The following is a 12,684-nucleotide window of genomic DNA, read 5'->3' on the forward strand; positions in this document are numbered from 1 at the left end:
TCCCGTGGAAGATGGGCAGGCGCAGTGTGAGGACTGTGAGCCTTCCCACCAGTCTGGTCACTGAGAGCCGCTCTGTGGACGGACGCGTCCCTGTCCCTCCCATTCGTGACACCCTGTGGGCACGCACTGACAGCTACACAAGGATTCTTGTGTGTCCACTCCAATGATCTTTGTTTCAATAAAAGATGTGCGGTTTCAAGTTTTTGTTTCCAGAGAAGTAACGGGAGAAGAGAACCGAACAGACCCGAGCTGTCTGCTGAGCAACGACCAGGCCGTCGCTGCAGCCAGAGGCGGCCCGATAATCACGGCACTTCAGACGCGCTTCTTTTTGAGAAACAACAGAGAAAGGACCCGAGCACATCCCCGCTCTCATCTCCACTGGAATCCTCTGTGGGGAACTCAGCCCGGCAGCTCCAGCATCACAGGATTCCTCTTTTCGTGTAGACAAGGTCCTGCTTCATTTGCACATGTCAACTTGGATTTACCCTTTTCCAGGGAAGAGCCTTCTCTGCGGAGTGGCGGCATTCACCCGTATGCACACTCCCAGAAAGTGACCAGTCTGCCCAACATCCTTCTGTAATGTTGCTCAAGGGCCGTTGAAGCAAAGGAACAGAAGTGGCAATGGCTGTTTGTAAAAACTGTTTCCTGGAAAAATCCTTTGGGCATCTGTCGTCATCATATTTCAGGCTTCTCTGAGAATCCCTCTCCTGGGGATCCATCTGAAAAACTCAGAAACATGTATTTGCAAAGGTACATGGACCCCTATGTTCATCGCAGCGTTATTCACGGTGGCCAGGACCCGGAGACAACAGAAGCGCCCTTCGGTGTAGGACTGGATAAAGGAGATGTGGTCCACACTGTATGCAATGGAATACTTCTCAGTCATAAGAAAAGATGAAATACAGTCTTGTTTTGCAAGGTTGCAAGGTCTCATCAATTTTCCTTACTTGGTCCTTTTCTGCATGTTCTTGGAGTTCTGGTGGCCTTTTTCTCTGTGTCTGTGGCTTCGGGAGGTGCAGCAGAATCCAGGCCTCTGAAAAGACTGTTTCCCAGACTTTCATGGAAACACTTCAGTTTCTAGGTAAATCTGAAAATAGCTTTTAATTTGCATCCCATTCGACTTGAAGCACTTGTCTTCCTTAAATGACTTTCTTAAGTAACTATACTGTGGCTTTTCCCAGAACATTAAAAAAATAGCCCTTGTAATTTAGTATCTGTTCAAAGTTCAAAAGGTGCTGCAGTGGTGGGTTTGGCTCAGTGGACCGAGCACTGGCCTGGGAACCATAAGGGTCGCCAGTTCGATTCCCAGTCAGGTCACATGCCTGGGTTGTGGGCCAGGTCCCCAGTAGGGGGTGCATGAGAGGCAACCACACATTGATGTTTCTCTCCCTCTCTTTCTTCCTCCCTTCCCCTCTCTCTGAAAATAAAAAAAAAATGTTTAAAAAGGAAAAGAGTTTTTTAAAGGTGCTTTTTCTTTCTGCTCGTCTTTTTTTTTTTTGGGCAAAATTCAGTGATCCGGAATGTTTATGAAATTGAATTTCAAAATTTGTCTCACTTAAAAGCTAGATTTTGTTAGTCATTCAGTGATAGGTTGTCATGATTTTTTTCATCAACAGTAAAACCTTCTATCTACATAGAAAACAAATGAAACAAATCTTTATTTTAAAAAAAAGCAGCAATAACACAAAAGCACAGTGTAAAGACCCCCGAACCTCAGAGGGGTGGCGCAGCCCAGCACAGTGGGGCAGGGCCAGCGAGGACTCACGAGGCTGCGTGGACTGGATCCGTGCTCCCCACTCATCTGACCTTGAGAAACAGCATCCTTTTCATTTGCCTGCTTCCAAAATAATTCACTTCCTGATTGTATCCCGTTAACTGTTTTATGCCAGGTTCTAGGAGTGAAGAACTTGATCATATTTATTAGAAGTAGCGCACAGTTAGACCGACACGATGTGCGGAAACGTTGGGGGAGTGCCATGTCTGGGCGCAGTGGACAGGGTGGAAAATTGAGAAGCCAGCCCCAAATATGCACCCAGGCTCCGCCAATGGGAGTGTGCCCTGTGGGGCGGGGTGGGGGTGGGGCTCCTTTGCTGGCTTCAATATTATTTATATTGATGTATATAAATAAGATATTCCTAGATTTCTAATTTTCAAAAACACATGAAAACACATTGCACCCCCACTGCCCTCCTCCCCGCAGTGTCTCCTCCCCAGTCCAGGGGCCCTGCCGAGGAACCGGGGGGCTGAATCGGGGTGTTTTGGAGTCGGATACACCTGGAGTCCTTAGAGATAAAGGACAGAGAAGGCTGGGGGGCGTTTCAGTCCTGTGCACGCTCCTGACCCCGCCCCTCTGGTGTTTGATCCCCCGGCTGCTGTGGCAGGGTGTGACTTAGGTAGAGGTTGCCGTGTCCCCATTCAGGGGTCTCCCCCTGGGTCCCCTGAGGCTCCGATTTCTTTTCTTGCCTCTCACGGAATTCTTTACGGAGGAAGCTGCCGCCCAGTTGCCCCGGTGCGGTGAGCCCTGGAGCCAGGGATACTCACGGAGCCCAGAAGCAGCTCGCTGCGTTGTAACAACCTGTACTACTTCTGGTTGTTCGTTCTCACGACTTTTCCCAGGTCTGGTGCCACCTGGAGATGACACACTTGTCCTCGCTTTCACACACAGACCACGGCACTCGCAGGCAGGCTCCCCGTCCCGTCTGTGACTGGGTCGTGGTGGAAAGCCAGTCCAGTCCCCTGTCCCAGGTGCCACGTTCCCACAGGTAGTAAGCAGCACTTAGAAGCTCTCCAACACCACGTGCTGCTGGAGTTCTGCTGTCCATCACAGCTCTGGGGTCTGTTGTGTGAGGGAGACGAGTGCAGGGATCGGAGCTGCACACGCACCCTCTTTCCCCTCCTCTCCATGCACACCCATGTGTCTGAGTGTGTTTCTGTGCACACATCGGAGGAAAAGACTGGTAAGGTATAGAGTATGGACCATTTGAATTTCCCTCTCCTTGACCAAGTCTTCCAAATGGCACCCAGTCCAAATGTGTCACAGCCATCATTGGACCCAGGAGTTCTTGGTTCAAAGTCGTGCTGCCCTCCTCATTTTGGAGAAGATGGACACCGGTGTGCCCTGTGTGCAAGAATGAAGAGAGTGCCTGGTGGTCCGTGCTCATGGAGGAAGGAGAGCCGAGCTTGTGGCGCGACCTACAGATCGGCGGTGCCTCCTCCATGTGCCCTTCTGTCTGTGGGATGAAGCCCGTTTGCAAATATCCTCTTTCCAATGCCAGGGGGAACCGAAGACCACCCAAGCTGCAGTTCCCACGGGAGCAGGAAGAGAAGCGAACCCAGGAGGCGGAGAGTCTCCTAAGCGTGTGGGGGAAATAAGAAGGCGGAGGGCAGGGGGTGGTCATGCAGACGCCCTGGAGGGAAACGGTCCCCCAGAGGAGGAGATGGGGAGGGTCCAGTCTCCACTCGCTCACCTTCTCAGCACCACCGCGTTTTGTCCACCGTCCTGAAGGCTGGGGCAGCCTGGCTTCGTGACTTCAGTGCCAACGTGAAAACAGACGGACAGTCCATTTGGGGCATTGCTGCCCGTCGGCACTCGTCCCTGCATCTGGTGGCACCAGGGCTGCGCTGGGGCAGGATCTGTCCAGTCGTGAGGCTGTTTCTTTCTGATCATGGAAAGTGACTGTGGCTACATGTGACCTGTCACTGTGTCACACTTTCCTCTTCTCAGTCAGACCACCTCCTACAGCGTGAGTATGCCCCGATTGGAGAGAAACGTCTTGTGTTTCGCATCAACAACCTCTCTGCTCCTGCATCGTTGGAATGGACCTGTGCCCCTTACCAACAGTCTGATGAGTCCTTGGTCAGTCCGTGTCCTTGTCCTTTCTGATGCTTGGGACTGAAGTGGGGGGTTTGATGAGATTTTTGAGGCTCACGTTGACCTGTGGTGTAAAGGAAGCAGAACCTGGTTCTGGCCGGCCCTGGGTGAGCCGTGGCCCTTGGCAGCGGGGAGCCGGAAACGCAGTGAGAGGGCAGGAGGTCCTGTTTAGTGAGCAGGAATCTCTTAAATCAGGCCCTGGAATAAAGTGTCAGCGATAAATGGACAGGTTTTGTCCTAAGGAGAGAAAAAGAACTTCCCAATTAGGGGCCTTTTGTTCCATCATGGTGGCTCTGCGCATCTCCGCTCGCTGGCTGAAACCCGCAGACCTCGCACATGCAAATGAGATTTCCAGGCCCCTCCCACCGCCAGCCTCCTGCGGCTCCCGAGGAAGGCTGGTCTGTGCATTCTGATTTTTCCTCTATCCTGCTAACTTGCAAGATGTCTGATCATGCATTCAGTGTCTGTGTGGGGGTTTTTTTGTTTTTTTTTAAAAATCTGGGCTCCCTTGTATCCTAGGCAACTGCTGGAAGCAGAGACAGTCCGAGGCGGGTGGCATCCTCTGTGTCTCTGTCACAGCCCTTCATCCCAACTAATAGGAGTTTTCTTGTGCTGTCCTTGAGCCCGTCCGGGATCGATGCTGCCAGTAGCAGTAGCCTGCGGTGGCGCCGCGTTGGGCGTAGAGGCCCAGGAGGGGACACGGCTGTCCTCCCCTCTCTCAGCTCAGCCACGTGGACAGCACCGTGCAGAGGTGAGGCAGGAGGGGCACCGTGCTGAGAACAGGGTTCGTCTCCGACTGCCCACCTCGCATCTGCTTCCCGTCTTTGCTGCCGTGCACGCCCATGATGCCGCGGCCTTCTTCATCCGGGGACCTGTCTGCAAGTGACTCTCAGGGTCCTGGTCAGACACACAACTGCTCTCCTTACCCGGCCATCTGCAGACTGGGGTGATTGGGCGCACACCGCCAGCACTGGGGCCCTGTCCCTGTCCCGGGCTCAGTGAGGCCAGGCTGGGGTTTTCCTTGCTCTGGAGGTCGGTCAGTACACACTCGGACTATGCCGGCTGATGACCCGAGTTCTCGAGGTGCCATGGTCGTCAGGTTTGCAGCCAGAGGTGGACATGCCCTCTGAGGGCGAAGACGGGGCTTTCCTGAAGTGTGCCTCGGAGCTTGGACATTTCATTCAGGAGCCCTGTGGTCACGTTTTCTGATGCCTGCCAGTCCTCGCCTCTTTCACATTGCGGGGGTAAGGGAAATAGTCTCGACCCTTCCTCTCAGGCTGTACCAATGCATGCAGATCCAACCTCACAGTTGTCATAGGGTCCAAGGGACAGGAGTCTGGACACGGCTCAGCTGGGCCCCACCGCAGGTCTGGGACTGGGGGTCCTCTGAGGGCCCGGATGGGGCCGGCCCTGCCGCCAAGGCCACATGGCGCTCGGCACGTGAGGCTTCTCAAGAACTATTGAGCTCTGTTCCTCCTGAAGCCAGGGGCTGCCACCGCCCGCTGCTCTGGCCCAGCTGACACGCAGTTGGCTCCATCACGGCCAGGCAGAGGCGGCCACTCCACTCTTATCACAAGCGACATTTGGTCGCTGGTCCCGCCCACACTCAGGGGCACGACTAGGAGTGGGTGGAGCTTCGGGTCACCCTGGGGGCCTGACTGAAAATCTTCTCTTTGTGACAATGTGCAGAGTGTGTACTTTCTACAACGAAACATGAGGCACGTTCCTATCCTCATCTCCCATTTGAGAAGTTGAAGTTCAGACTAATCAGGAGCCTGATAGTAAGTGGCATGGCAAGGCTTCACACTTGGAGTGCAGTGTAACACATCTAGGGGTGTGTGTGTGGGGGGGTGTGTGCACCTGCAAGTGCAGCAGGGACAGGAAGAAGGCGAGTAGAGAGGGGGGAAGCTGCAAAGGCAGGGTGGGGTTCGTTTGTGACGGTCTGAATGTCACACAGAGGCATCCGTCTGAAGTTCCCAGAGGAGCCCATGTGTCAGAAGGACTGGGAACCTGTCCATCAATGTCCAGGAATTGTGGGTCCTGCCCAGCAGCTTAGCCTCAAAGTTGACAATCAAAAAAGACAATTCTTACTGATACCAGCCTGTCCACCTTAAATAGTCAACTGCAAGTTCAATACGGGTATGGTTTTTAAAACAATTTTTTAAAACTTTGGTTGGCTATTTTGGTTACTATTTCTTGTCATTTGTTTGGTTAAGGGAAAAATTATCTCACAGAAAGACTTCCCTCTCTCTCTTTTTTTATTTTTAATCCTCACCCAAGGACATTTTTACTGATTTGAAAGAGAGAGAAAGAAGGAGAGAGAGACAGAGAGAGAGAGAGAGAGGGAGAGATACATTGATCAGTTGCCTACTGTACGTACCCTGACTGGGAATCGAACCCACAACCTATTGATTCATGGGATGGCATTCCAACCAACTGAGCCACCAGCCAGAGCAAGACTTCCCTCTTTGACTGAGAAAAACATCTCAAAGTATTTAGCAGACTAGGCTTTATTACTTTTGAGGCATATTCAGAATTTGAAAACAGGTACATTTTCCTTGCACATGGTTCGCTCACTGTGCAGGCTTTCCCTTGGTCAAGCTCTGCCGTGGATTCTTGAGGAGGAAAGAAACGGAATCTTGCTTATTTTGGCAACCCTGCCCCAAAAACCATGCGGACGGCACAGCAGGAGCTTAATGTTGGTTTGTAGAAAACACGAGTTACATGATTCATCCTCAACCTCGCACAAAAGGAAGGCAGCTCCCAGGAGATGACAGCTTTGGGCAGCCGCGGAGAACCTTCCTACAGTGTTTGCGGAAGGAGCCCGTTCTTCCTTCTGAGTCATTCATTGAAACCAAATCAAACAATTCAAAACATGGGAGGCAAGCTAGAAGTGGTGACAAAGTTGTGGAATTTAGAATACTTTTGAAAGTCACAGGATAGGGGAATGTGATCTTTGCTTGTCAGGATTTGCCAGTCATTTCTTTGGGGGAGAGCTTAGTTTTTGTGGGAGAGCCAGGTGGGCTTCCTGGAGGAGGTGGCATTTGTGTTGGAAGGTCAGTTCCTTGTCTCTCGGGCAGTGAGAGGGGTGAGGCGTCCCTGTCCTGCTACAGGCAGCCGGCACCTGGATGCACATATGTGCTCTGCAGTCTCCCAGCCCCTTCTAGAAAGAAATGAGAGGCATGAACTAGAAGTGCTCTCTGTGTTTCCTTGACACACAGCGTTTTTGCAAAGTCACTGTATTTTCAAGGACTCCTCCCCAGTCCTGAGCTCACTAGCCTCTAACCCAGGATGCCTTTCCTGCAGACCCTGCGTGCTTTTCCCTCTCCCTTGGCTTCACCGGCATGCCGGCACCATATCACTCTGTCTTCGTGAATTCGGTGTCAGAATTAGGAGGATCTGAGGGGCGACCTCATCCCGCTTGTCTGTGGGAGGCCAGAAAATGGCCCCACAGAAGAATGCACCCCACATTCCTGGGCCGTGTGAACGTCACCTTATTGGTCAAGCAGGCCTTTCCTGGTGGGGCGAAGTTACCGATCTCGAGATGAGATGATCCCAAACTATTTGGGGGTGAGGAGTGGGGTGGGGTCCTAACTCCAGAGAGAAGTGTCCTTATAAAACAGAGGCAGGGGTGATCGGAGTCGCTCGGGAGGGAGAAGACACAGGCGGAGGAGAAGAGGGTGTGAAGACGGAGGCAGAGACTGAAGTGCCGTGGCCACAAGCCCAGGAAGGCGGCAGCCACCAGAAGCTGGAATGCACAGGGGGTCCCTCCCTTGGAGCCTCTGCAGGGAGCGTGGCCCCGCCAACACCCCCAGACCTCGAGAGAGGCGAGGGTCCTGTGCTCTGAGCCACCGTTTGTGGTATTTCCTTACGGCAGCCACAGGACACTTCCTTATTGACAAAGGAAGAAGTTGACTTCAGAGACCAGATGACCCAGGCCTCTGTCCCGGGAGCCCCCACACAGCCAGGGTGTCGCACCTGTCATACCTGTCTCCCGCTGCCATTTCCGGAGCAGAGCATCCTGAGGCTGAGCGGCGGGCAGTCTCAGTAAGCCAGTGACCGGATGTCAGCAGAGCAGCGTCGCCCAGGGCCGCGCCAGGCGGTCCCTGCACCCCATCTGCGCATGCTCCTGTTTCCGTTTCCTAAGGGCCTCCCTCTGATGGGCATTAGGCCCAAGAGACCCACCTGCACCCAAGGGCCCACGCAGCCACACAGGATTGCTAGGTTCACCCTAACCCTGTGCATTTCCCACCGCGGCTGGCCTCTCCCTCTGTCATTCTCATTTTTTTTTCTATTTTGGACACATTAATTTTAGAAATGCCAAGACAAATGAGGACTAATTTGCAGATGCCCCTTGTGGCTTAATTGATTGTTTCCTGCGCCGACCTCTGTGGGGAAGTGGCAGCCGGCCGGAAAACAAACCTCCTCTTTGTGTCTGCGATGAGCTCTCTTCCCGGCCACCCTCTCTGCGTCTAGAAGACTGGGAGGAAATTGACTAAAGATGAAAGGAACCCTTTCCTCTGATGGACGGTGATTCTCCAGGCTTTGTCATGATTAGCAGATCTGGCCTCTTATTCAGCTGCAGGTTGCTGCGGACATCAAAGGAAGGGATTTTTCTCTCTGACCCAAAGCAGTGTTTACAGCCGAGCCTGGAACAGCCAAGAGCGTCACAGCCTCCCAACACACGCCCCCCCGTGCAGTGGCCTGGCGCTGGCTGCGCCTCGGCCCCACGGGCTGGCCACGGCCGCCTCAGCTCGGCTTCTGGGTCACGTGGGGTCAGATGCTTCAATGTGTTTTGTATTTCTCCGGGGTGCTTGGGGTTCGGAATACCCAGAATGTGGGTTTTCCGTCTGTGATGGTAAATTTTATCCACTTACCGGGGTCACAAGGTGCCCACGGAGTTGGTCAAACATGATTCTGGGTGTGTCTGTGAAGGTGCTTCTGGCTGGGAGTAACGTCTGAATCCGTGGACTGAGAGCAGAGTGGCCTCCCCAGGGTGGTGGGCCCCGCCCCATCAGGTGAGGGCCGGAATGGCACCCAGGGCTGCCCTCCCCCGAGTAAGGGAATTCTCCTGCCTGGTGGCCTTCAATCTAGAACCACAGCTTGTTTTCTGGCTTTGGATTCCAATGGAAACATCACGTGTGGATGCCTTGAGCCTGCCGCCTTCAGAGGACGGCTCCGGCCGGGCTCCTGGGCCTTTGGCCTCCGCCTGGGACTCCACCCCTGCTCTGCCGAGGCTCCGCCCTGTCCACTCCGCCTGCCAATCTTGGCGCTGGCCGGCCTCCGTAATCGCGTGGCCGACTCCTATTGGCTCTGCTTCCCCGGAGAACCCTGACAATCCACCCCGTGTCCTCTTACCCTCTGGGGCTTTCACCGCTTTTTGGTTCTTCTCATAATATTTCTAACCTTGGAAAACCAGTTCTTGGCTCTTCTGTGGGTCATGGACAAATTCACGCTCATGGAGCATATATAACATACATATCTCATTAAAGAAATCGTAACGTGTTAAGAAATCCGTGGAAGTAAAACTGACACAGAGGAGCTGGAACAGAAGCCCCGCCCAGAATGGGGAAGTTACGAGAGGAAAACATCTCTTCCGGTGAACGCGCTGCCTGACATCAGTGGGTCTTTCCAGGGCCTCCCTGCCTGCAAAGTGGGGACAATCAGAGTCTCCCCCCGAGACCCCTGCTGTCAGGGTGCAAGGGGATCAGGTAGAAGTGGCTTTTGGCTTTGCTTGATATCCTCATCACAGGTTCGACAACCATGACGGATTGGATGGCATCCCCCCCATAATTCAAATCTTCCCTGGGGCCTGAGAATGGGACCTTGTTTGGAAATAGGGTTGTCTCGGATGTAATGAGTGAGGAGGAGGTCATGCTACAGTAGTAGTACGGGCCCCTCACCAAAAGGACAGGTGTACTTATAAAAAAGAGACGCAGAGACAGAGACACACAGAACCCCACGGGATGATGGGAGCAGAGACTGGAGTGATGTGCCCACGAGCCAAGAGTGGCTGGCAGCTCCAGAAGCTGAGAAAGGTGTGGGACGATTGTCCCTGAAGGCCTTCAGAAAGAGCGTGGCCCAGCTGACACCGTGATTTCAGACCGCAGGCAGGATCTGGTGTGAGCTCCGCCACGGCGCTGGGGGTGCTGGGCGTGGTGTGCAGTGAGGACCTCCACCGACGCCCCTCCCCAAAGCCCTGGTGGGTGCTGAAAGAGATTCCAAAGCGAAGGCTGGAGGGGCAATAAGAAACAACCAAGGAAAGGCACAAAAAACCTGATCTACAAAACTGAAGACCTGTCAGAAGTTAGAATGATACTCTTAAAAATTAAGCACAATTGAAGATAAAATGGGAGCAGGGTAGCCAGGTGTCGGCAGGAACAGGCCTTGATTACGGCTGAAGGATGAGAGTGGAATAAATGCAGGAGATGTCCAACGCACAGGGGGTTGTCATGAGTGGGAGCGATTCCCTGGGAGGTGGAGTAGATCTTGGCCAGGGCTGCGATTGATCCAGCAAGCGGCCGGGACCGAGGGGACTCAGAGCGGGACAGCCCAGTCCTGAAGCGGCCCAGGCTTGCTGTGAGCAGAAGTGGCCCCACGTAGGACCGGTGCGTGCTAGCCCCACACACAGCGTCAACAGGGCCTTCGATGGCCAAGGATGGCTTGGGGGCGAAGCAGGTGAAACTCTGTCTCACATTCCAAGGTTTACCCTTCTCTGGATCGCATTCCCAGCACAAAGGTACCCTTCCAAGTAATTCCGGTTCACTCTCTGCATGCAGAGGCTGATGTTTTGAGGCGCTGGCTTGTCCTGAGGATGATCCCCGGGACAGGCAGCAGGGGAGGCGATGTTGTCAGCACTGCTGAGAGTCGGGTCTACATGGAGGAAGTCATCTCTGCAGCAAAGGAGCATCCCTTTGGAGTCGGCCCAAGGCCCTCAGACCACAGGAAACCCCACTGGGTCACACAGCGCAGTGTTTTAAAGGTCAAAAGACACCTCGAATGACCCCCTATGAGCAGTGGGCATGGTTGTGCCCCCTTTTGCCCTCAGGTCCCCACAGGGCGACTTTTCAGTCCCTGCCCTCAGAGGCGGGGCCTCCTTCCCCCGTCCTTTGCACCAGGCATGGCTTTCACACTTAGCTCTGGTCCATGGAAGCTGGTGGAAGTTACCCCTCAGTTCCCGGCTGGGCAGGGAAGTCTCCACTTCCTTGCTCAGGACTCCGCCCAGTTGCCACAGAAACCAGGCCGGCCAGCCTGCTGGAGCGTGAGAGGCCGCGTGGGGCAGAGGCGGGCTGACCCAGCCTCGGTGAGACAGAGGTGAGCTCAGCGAGAACCAGCTGAGCACGGCACACAGCAGCAAGGCTAGCCGGCTGACCTATAGACTCACGAGCAATGATGAATGGTGGTTGTCTAAGCCTCTAGGTATTGGTTATAGTAAAAATTAACGTATACAGGTGCTACCCCAGCTAACAGCTGCAGATGACAGGAGTGAGGCCCAGAAGAATGCTAGGCAGGCAGGGCCGGCCTGCTCTGCTGCTTGACTGAGGGCCTTTCGCTCGGCCTGGGGCTGGGAAGCCGATACAGTAAAACGAACGTTCTGGTCGAATTGGCAGTTCCTTTAACTAGTGCCCTTCCATAAAAATTATTTCAGATTCATTAAATATTCACTCACTTATCGATTCTAAAATAAAAGGGAGAGTATAGTTATTGATCAAGAAATATAATGGTAGCATTCATCAACCCCACAGCTGGGTCTCAGAGCATTTGGGGACCAGAGTGGGCTGGTCTCCACGGAGATGCCGGGTCACAGCATGTAGAACACTCCTGGTCTCTGTGACCGGGAGGGGAGGAAAGGGCTGTGTTTGTGTTGGCAGACAGGTCCCTCCCGTCCTGTTCCACGCAGTTCCAGTGCCCACAGCTTGGTGTCCCCCACGCAGGATCCAGCAGCCTGTAACTGAACCCATCTGCATGGCCAGCCGCTCGATAGGGAAGGCTGGTTTCCCGTGTCCATGGCTTGACCGCGTGGGTATTAAATCGATTTTTAATACTGAAAAAGCCCTTGGAACTGGTTTTGCCGGAGCCGTGGATCCCTCCGGTGTCTATTAACCAGGCACATTTCATTGAATTTCGCTTTAATTCTCAGTGAGCGTTCTCTTGAGAAGCCAAACTGTGCTTAACTTATAGCCTTTATCTGAACACGTCCCAGTGAATTTTTAATTGTGAGGCAGACAGTCGCGCCGCATGACAAGTACAGCCTGGCTGTTTCTTCCGGGGTGTGGAGCTTCCCTGTGCCCGGGGCTGGCCGAGGGATGTCCCGATGTGATGCCTACACCCCCAGGGTGACAGACCACCCTGTCTGCTCCTGCCCTTGGCAGTGACACCAGGCAAGGAAAGACCCCTGGAAAACAAGTCCCAGAGCTTTGGCTTCTGATCCGAGACCCACAGAATTCTCAAATGGAGCCGAAATCACTGTCTTGATTTTAGTCCAAGAACATGAAGGTGCAGGTATAACAGACAGAGAAGAAAGGCGCCTTGAATTCATAACCTCTCATGCGGCTGGGAGATTACATAAGCCTGCACGACACTCGTTAGGATTCTTACCCAAATTTTCAAAATAATGAACCAGGAAGCTCCCGCAGGCAAGGTCTCAGGTCGGAAATGATGTCCGAGAAGGAATGGATGCGCCACGTTAAGTGGGACCTCATTCTGCATCACTAATGCGCAGACCGGGTCTGCTTCTGATCCCACAGCTGAGGATGGTGACACAGAGAATCTAAGATCAAGGGGAAACCACAGTGTCATGAAGGAGTTCGCAG

The 12,684-nt window shown here is 53.6% G+C and overlaps 1 protein-coding gene across 1 annotated transcript in view; it reads left to right on the plus strand.

Moving 5' to 3' along the window:
• The window catches only part of GABRG3 (gamma-aminobutyric acid type A receptor subunit gamma3), a 344,454-nt gene that overhangs the window by 67,918 nt on the left and 263,852 nt on the right, over positions 1-12,684 (plus strand). The gene's annotated exons all lie outside the window — the stretch shown is intronic.

This window comes from Phyllostomus hastatus, unplaced genomic scaffold, assembly GCF_019186645.2.
Source record: "Phyllostomus hastatus isolate PE091 unplaced genomic scaffold, TTU_PhHast_1.1 phas_scaffold_555, whole genome shotgun sequence".
In the NCBI taxonomy this organism is placed as follows: domain Eukaryota; kingdom Metazoa; phylum Chordata; class Mammalia; order Chiroptera; family Phyllostomidae; genus Phyllostomus; species Phyllostomus hastatus.